The sequence below is a fragment of the Eutrema salsugineum genome, unplaced genomic scaffold (assembly GCF_000478725.1).
Source record: "Eutrema salsugineum unplaced genomic scaffold, Eutsalg1_0 scaffold_14, whole genome shotgun sequence".
Classification (NCBI taxonomy): domain Eukaryota; kingdom Viridiplantae; phylum Streptophyta; class Magnoliopsida; order Brassicales; family Brassicaceae; genus Eutrema; species Eutrema salsugineum.
This window is the reverse complement of record NW_006256877.1, coordinates 603,468-612,071: the sequence shown is the minus strand read 5'-3', so window position 1 is coordinate 612,071 and position 8,604 is coordinate 603,468. Positions and strand designations below refer to the sequence as shown.

Here is an 8,604-nt window from a genome sequence, read left to right as displayed (position 1 = left end):
TGAAGATATATGAGTCCTCTGTCCACTGAAACATGGAATCACACAATTCGGACCAGTATCCTGGAAGGTATGCCTCCCTGAATATGAAGTGGTCCGAGGAGCCCTGAATGCTGCGAGATAGTCTTGCTACTTGGTTAACTCGCAAGGCTTAAGATGAATGCCTGGAAGTTGAGCTGCGAGTTGAGAAGTGCGGGTAAAGCTATCACTGGATAAGGTCTGAGGCTCCCGAGCAAGGAAAATGCTAAGTCCACAATCGTGCGACTTAGGCAAGCGAGTTGGCCGTGCTTGGAACTAAACCGCACGATGACTCGCAATCTACACCGACTTGAGCCTGCGACCTGGGAGTAATGGAGACCAAGCCACACACATCCCTGAAGACCCCTGCTACATGGTCGTGCGAGTTAAGGATCAGAGAAGACTTAGCCGCAGCAACACTCGCAATTCACATATGGATTGGCATGCGGCTGAGTTTACAAGGTTTTATCTCGTTCAAGCTCCTCTCCTTGGTTGTGCGACTTGGGCATGCGGCTTGGGACTAAGGAATGACCAAGTCGCACATGTACTTTCCCCAGATTTCGCCTTGGTCATGCGAGTTGAAGAAGAAAAAGATTAAGCCGCACAAAGACTCGCAAAACACATCTACTTGGGCGTGCGGCTAAGACTAAGTGACTTAAGGCTCACAAGACCGTTTCTTCACCTGTGCGACTTGGGCATGCGACCTGGGAGACTCTTGACCAACTCGCACATTCTCCACTTTACCCACTAAAGCCGGGTCAGGACACGGTTTGTTCCGGGCTGACCCGGTTTGTTTTTAAAGACTATAAATAGTTTTTAGGGTTTTTTCCCATGGACTTATGCTTTATTCCCTTTGTCTCTTGCCTCTTTTGTGAAAGACTCCACTTAAGAAGAGAAATATCGATTTTTAAGTTCTTAATCAAGAGAGTTTGAGAGATCTTTGTGTTTAAAGCTCCAAATCTATCATTATCCATCTTCCCCATCTCTATTTCTCATCATTAACCATGCCAATCTTCTCAACTTGCAAAGGTTTAAGAGAGATTAGTATGATTAGTGAGTAGTCACCTTAATGAGGTTCTAGATGTGTAGGTTAGGGTGCTAAAGTGTTAGATTAGGAGTGCTTAGGGCTAGATTCATTGATTCATCTCTCTAAACAGCTGTTCTCGAGGCTAGATCCTTGCACATCACTTGAGATCTAGATTCTGGGAATTTCATGCACCAAAAGTGTTTGATGAAATTCCTGAAAGAGCTGTATTAGAGGTTTAAGCATTTGCTGCATGATGATGTATTGCTATTTGCTTGAATGATCTTTTAGAACTGTTTCTTAATGCTCACTGATTCATATTTCACAAATGATGATTTGGTTTGAAAATAGATTAGTGTAGGGGTTAATACCTTCATGAGAGGATTAATCTAGATTAGAGTTCTTAATCATTTTAATCATGTCTCATCATTGTCATTAGCATTCCTAGTTTAGCACCAAAGCACCCTAGCCAACTATCATGTCTAGAATCTCATGCCTCCATCATTTCATATTCACATCAGTTGTCAATTGCCTAGTTCTTGTTTGATCACTTCTTTAGTCATTAATCTTGTTCTAAGTTTTTAGTTGTCATTATGATATGTTCATAATTTGCATCATTTTAGGTTGTATATTTCATTCCAAATCATATCTTATTTCATGCATTTTAAGTCCTTAGGGGTTGTTTTAGGACTTAGGAGTTGCATTAGGTCCCAATGAGTCTTTGCATGTTTGGAGTGTTTATCAGGTGCATTTGGAGCTGTTTGGAGTTGAAAAGGTGAATCCAGGAGGAGAAATGGTGATCAGGGCTTGAAAGATGGTGAAAATGGGTCTTTGGAGGTTCTCGGCCATTCTCGCGTACCGCAGGAAGGTTTTTCTCGGCCTTTCTCGTGTACCGCGGGTAGATTCCTCGGCCAAAACGCGTACCGGCTTAATGAATCTCTCCGCCAAAATTTCCGGGTGCAGACACATTTCCAAAATCGTCTGTCCGGGGATTCTTCCGGTCCGATTCAGCTGTCGGGTGCTTCATCAAAGTTGGAGAAGATTAGATCATGGTTCCAGAGCAAGTGGAATCATAGGATTTCGAGGCGTGGGCAGAGAGTTAAGCTCATCGGAAGAAACTCCTGTTTCGCTGCCGTTTTGGACCGACCCGATGAGCTCTGAAGAATGCGAAGGACGGTGCACTTCCAGACCGATTCAGTTTACGGGGCCTTCATCAGAATCCGATATATTTGAGTCCTCTTTCTAGAACGTTTGAGATAATTCAATTCGGAGCTATGAGCAAGGAGATAACGTTTCCGGAATGGACACACGTGTAGAAGCCTCTTTTTGATCGTGTCAATGCACTGCGAAGATGAGCCCTCCAGGAACATTCCACTTCCCAAGCACCGAAGTTTCCTTCACTAAAGTTGAAGATATATGAGTCCTCTGTCCACTGAAACATGGAATCACACAATTCAGACCAGTATCCTGGAAGGTATGCCTCCCTGAATATGAAGTGGTCCGAGGAGCCTTGAATGCTCCAAGATAGTCTTGCGACTTGGTTAACTCGCAAGGCTTAAGATGAATGCCTGGAAGTTGAGCTACGAGTTGAGAAGTGCGGGTAAAGCTATCACTGGATAAGGTCTGAGGCTCCCGAGCAAGGAAAATGCTAAGTCCACAATCGTGCGACTTAGGCAAGCGAGTTGGCCGTGCTTGGAACTAAACCGCACGATGACTCGCAATCTACACCGACTTGAGCCTGCGACCTGGGAGTAATGGAGACCAAGCCACACACATCCCTGAAGACCCCTGCTACATGGTCGTGCGAGTTAAGGATCAGAGAAGACTTAGCCGCAGCAACACTCGCAATTCACATATGGATTGGCATGCAGCTGAGTTTACAAGGTTTTATCTCGTTCAAGCTCCTCTCCTTGGTTGTGCGACTTGGGCATGCGGCTTGGGACTAAGGAATGACCAAGTCGCACATGTACTTTCCCCAGATTTCGCCTTGGTCATGCGAGTTGAAGAAGAAAAAGATTAAGCCGCACAAAGACTCGCAAAACACATCTACTTGGGCGTGCGGCTAAGACTAAGTGACTTAAGGCTCACAAGACCGTTTCTTCACCTGTGCGACTTGGGCATGCGACCTGGGAGACTCTTGACCAACTCGCACATTCTCCACTTTACCCACTAAAGCCGGGTCAGGACACGGTTTGTTCCGGGCTGACCCGGTTTGTTTTTAAAGACTATAAATAGTTTTTAGGGTTTTTTCCCATGGACTTATGCTTTATTCCCTTTGTCTCTTGCCTCTTTTGTGAAAGTCTCCACTTAAGAAGAGAAATATCGATTTTTAAGTTCTTAATCAAGAGAGTTTGAGAGATCTTTGTGTTTAAAGCTCCAAATCTATCATTATCCATCTTCCCCATCTCTATTTCTCATCATTAACCATGCCAATCTTCTCAACTTGCAAAGGTTTAAGAGAGATTAGTATGATTAGTGAGTAGTCACCTTAATGAGGTTCTAGATGTGTAGGTTAGGGTGCTAAAGTGTTAGATTAGGAGTGCTTAGGGCTAGATTCATTGATTCATCTCTCTAAACAGCTGTTCTCGAGGCTAGATCCTTGCACATCACTTGAGATCTAGATTCTGAGAATTTCATGCACCAAAAGTGTTTGATGAAATTCCTGAAAGAGCTGTATTAGAGGTTTAAGCATTTGTTGCATGATGATGTATTGCTATTTGCTTGAATGATCCTTTAGAACTGTTTCTTAATGCTCACTGATTCATATTTCACAAATTATGATTTGGTTTGAAAGTAGATTAGTGTAGGGGTTAATACCTTCATGAGAGGATTAATCTAGATTAGAGTTCTTAATCATTTCAATCATGTCTCATCATTGTCATTAGCATTCCTTGTTTAGCACCAAAGCACCCTAGCCAACTATCATGTCTAGAATCTCATGCCTCCATCATATCATATTCATATCACTTGTCATTGTTTAGTTTTTCTTTAGTCATTAATCCTGTTTTAAAGTTTGTAGTTGTCATTAATCAATCAAAACCTCACTTGTTCACTTGAATTGAGAAATTGATCGCATAGCTTAGTGTCTATCACCACATTCTTGGATTGATAACCTCTTTGTGCTACATTGACAAGGGGATTGATAGCCCTGAGACCCTCAAAAGTCTTGTCTATCAATTGGCGCTGTTGCCAAATTGTGGATTGTTTAGCATTAAGCTCTGATCTGTTCTTGAGATCAAGTGCTTTCTTTTTTTGTTTTTACTGATTACTTTCAAGTTCTGTTTGTGATTTCAGGTGCATGAACACCAGGTCCAGATCAAGAAGCTGTGGTCCACCTTTCCCTCTCAACGACAACATTAATCTTTTGGTACCAAGGAGGAGAAGGGACAGACGTGGAAGACAGATTGATCAGGCTGAAATGGACGACCAAAGAGAGCATGTGGTGGATATAGAACAACCAGTTCAGGAGCAACAGGCTCAGGGTAATGAAGTTGGTCAAAGGTTACATCAAGGTAATGTTCATCAGGAACAGGTGCATCAACAGCAAGCTTATGTCCACCAGGGACAAGCTCCAGCTCATCAGCAGAGGCATCAGGCCAATGCACAGCAAAGATAACAAGTGCACCACCAACATCAACCCTTCCAACACCATCAAAGGAGATATGAGCAACCACAGGTCTATGTTGGAGAGAATGACTGGACAAATGCTCATCAGTATGGAGCTGGAATTCAGGCACCACCTGTGCAAAACAACAACTTTGAAGTGAAGGCATCCTTGTTGAATATGGTCCAGAACTCAAAGTTCCATGGATTAGCAATGGAAGATCCCTTGGAACACTTGGATCAATTTGATAAAGTGTGTGACTTGACAAAGATAAATGGGGTTTCTGAAGACAGTTTCAAGCTAAGATTATTCTCCTTCAGTCTTGGTGACAAAGCTCACCAATGGGAGAAGAATCTTCCAAGAGGCTCCATTCAAACCTGGGAGCAATGCAAGCAAGCCTTCCTATCTAAGTTCTTCTCAACCTCCAGAACTGCAAAACTGAGAAACCAAATCTTTAGCTTCACTCAGCACAGCAATGAGAGTTTTGGTGAAGCATATGAGAGATTCAGGAGCTACACAAACCAATGCCCACACCATGGGTTTAGTGAGGCTTCTCTTCTCAGCACATTTTATAGAGGAGCCCTCCCCAATATTAGAAACCAGCTGGATACTGCTTCCAATGGGAACTTTCTGGGTAAGGAGATTCACGCTGCCTTAGAGCTAGTGGAGAACTTAGCAATGAGCAATGACACTTATGGAGAAGACTATAACAAATCAAATAGATCTGAAGGTTCAAGTTCAGAACAGAGGCTCAGTAGAGAAGTTAAGGAGTTGAGGAGTGAATTGGACAAATCGAAATTCACAACTCAGAAGCCAATGCATTTTGTTGGTGAGTATGAGGAACCTTCTCAAATCTTTGAGAACATAAGTGAAGATGGTCTAACTCAGGAAGAGCTTAACTACATTGGGAATCAGAGGTTCCAGAGATATCAGTATGGCAATGCAAATCAGAACCTCTCCTACAGGAACCCCAATGTAGCTAACCCACAAGACCAGGTCTATCCCAATTCTCAAGCTCCAAAGAACTTTGTTCCCAATAACAACTTTCAAGGGTCTTTCCAACCCAAGAATCAATTTACCCAGAATCAGGGTTTTGGTCAGCAACAACAACCATTTCAGGGTACTGGTTTCAGTTCACAGCAACAGCAAAAGGCACCCCCAGGGTTTGGTCCACCACAATTCCAGCTGCAGGCGCCGGTTCAACAACAGTTTCAGCCACCAGCGGTTCAGCAGCAGCCACAAATGGGGTCATATATGGTTGGTATTCTGCAACAACTACTTCAGGGTCAACAGATATTTGCAAGCCAGAATGCAGCCATGCAGCAGGAAATCAAGGAACTGAAGCAAAACCAGGCCTCAAGCTCAAGGAACCAAGGTCACCTACCTGGAAAACCAGAACCCAACCCCAAGGAATATGCTAAGGCCATTACACTGAGGAGTGGAAAGGAGTTACCTGGTATTGAGAACAACAATGTGATCATTGAGGACAATGATCAAACTGAAGGGGAGGCAGCCTTAAAAGATGATCAAGTTGCTGAGAAATCAAAGAAAGAAAAGGGTAAAGAGGTAGCAAAGGAACCTGAACCAGAAAAGGTATATGTGCCACCACCTCCATACCAACCCAAGCTCCCATTTTCAGGGAGATTTAAGATACAACTTGTGGACAAGGCAAGAGCTGTATTTGAGAAGGCACTCAATGAGACACCACTCACAATGCCTCTCATTGATGCATTTCTAATGATGCCAAAGATGGGTAAGTTCTTGAAGGATGCCATTCTGAACAAGACTAAAGAGCTTCAAGGCATGGTGGTACTAAGTCATGAATGCAGTGCTATCATTCAGAAGAAGTCCATTCCAAGGAAGTTAACTGATCCAGGGAGTTTCACAGTCCCTTGTGCCATTGGACCTCTTCTATTCTCTGGATGTCTTTGTGATCTAGGAGCATCAGTCAGCTTGATGCCATTCTCTATAGCAAAGAAGCTAGGCTTTAGAGTCTTCAAACCTGCAAGGATCTCTCTTATCCTTGCAGATAGATCAGTTAGATTGCCTGTTGGTACGTTGGAAGATCTACCTGTCAAGATTGGTGGTTTTGAGGTTCCAACTGATTTTGTTGTGCTGGAAATGGATGAGAAACCAGTTGATCCTCTTATCTTGGGCAGGCCATTCTTGGCAACTGCAGGAGCTATTATTGACGTGAGAGGAGGGATAATAGAGCTTCAACTTGGGTCTGAGAAGCTCAAGTTTGATGTGAATGAGATGATGAAGAAACCCACCATTGAGGGTCAATGCTTCTATGTAGAAACAATGGATCAGTTGGCTGATGAGTTGCTTGAGGAGCTGAACACTGAGGACCCTCTCCAAGCTGCTCTAACTCAAGAACAAGGAAACAATGGGCTCTTAGAAGAAGAAAGTGAGGGATATAAGCTGTATTTGGCTAATGCTAGAGAGCTGGGTCCTGAGACAAGGTTTTTGGAACTGGAACAAAGTGGCTCTGAGGTCTTGGCTATCAAATGAGCAGAAATGAGCCAATTCAGCTTGGACAAGGATTGGAATGAGGCTGATGCACCCCCTGTTGAGCTCAAGCCTCTACCAACAGGGCTCAGGTATGCTTTCGTGGGCTTAAACTCCACATATCCAGTAATCATCAATGATAGCTTATTAGAGCATCAAGAGAATGCATTGCTTCGTGAGATAAGAAAGTTCAGGAGAGCCATAGGATATTCTTTGGATGATATTAAAGGGATCTCTCCTGACATTTGCACCCACAGGATACACCTAGAGGACCAATCTATGTCCTCTATTGAGCATCAACGACATCTTAACCCCAACCTTAAGGAAGTGGTTAAGAAGGAGATACTAAAACTTCTTGAGGGAGGGATAATTTACCCAATCTCTGACTCAAGATGGGTATCTCCTGTTCATGTTGTGCCCAAGAAGGGTGGTATCACAGTGGTTAAAAACGAGAAGGATGAGCTGATAGCTACTAGGACTGTAACTGGACACAGAATGTGTATAGACTATAGAAAGCTCAATGCAGCCTCTAGGAAGGATCATTTTCCTTTGCCTTTCATTGATCAGATGTTAGAGAGGCTTGCAAACCACCCCTTCTTTTGTTTTCTTGATGGGTACTCGGGGTTCTTTCAAATCCCCATACACCCCCAAGATCAAGAGAAAACAACATTCACTTGCCCTTATGGCACATTTGCATACAGGCGAATGCCTTTTGGTCTCTGTAATGCCCCTGCCATATTTCAACGTTGCATGATGCATATATTCTTTGACATAATTGAAGAGAAGGTGGAGGTGTTCATGGATGACTTTAGTGTCTATGGCTCCTCCTTCTCGGATTGTCTCTCTAATTTGTCACAGGTCTTGGAGAGATGTGAGCAGCATAACTTGGTGTTGAATTGGGAGAAATGCCACTTCATGGTGCAGGAAGAAATTGTACTTGGGCATAAGATATCTGAAAAGGGCATAGAGGTTGACAGAGCAAAAGTGGAAGTAATGGTGAATCTGCAAACCCCCACTTCAGTCAAAGGGATAAGGAGTTTCCTTGGGCATGCAGGGTTTTACAGAAGATTTATCAAAGACTTCTCAAGAATTGCCAGGCCCTTGACAAGGCTGTTGTGTAAAGAAGTTGATTTCATCTTTGATGCTGAATGTGAAGAGGCCTTGAAGATGATCAAGGATGCATTAGTCAGTGCACCAATTGTCCAAGCCCCATACTGGTCCCTGCCTTTTGAGGTTATGACTGATGCATCTGATTTTGCAGTTGGAGCTGTACTTGGCCACAGAAAAGATAAGAATCTTCATGTCATCTACTATGCCAGTAGAACACTTGACTCAGCCCAGGAGAAGTATGCTACCACTGAGAAGGAAATGTTTGCAATAGTCTTTGCCTTTGATAAGTTCAGAAGCTACCTGGTGGGATCAAAAGTTATTGTATATACTGATCATGCAG

General features: G+C 43.4%; 1 non-coding gene across 1 annotated transcript; it reads right to left on the bottom strand.

Annotated features, from left to right (window-relative positions):
• Positions 1 to 5,078: 5,078 nt before the first annotated feature.
• On the bottom strand, positions 5,079 to 5,185 carry LOC112088633. The gene has a single exon (XR_002900579.1). It is a non-coding gene; the product is annotated as a small nucleolar RNA R71 (small nucleolar RNA).
• Between the last annotated feature and the right edge of the window lie 3,419 nt (positions 5,186 to 8,604).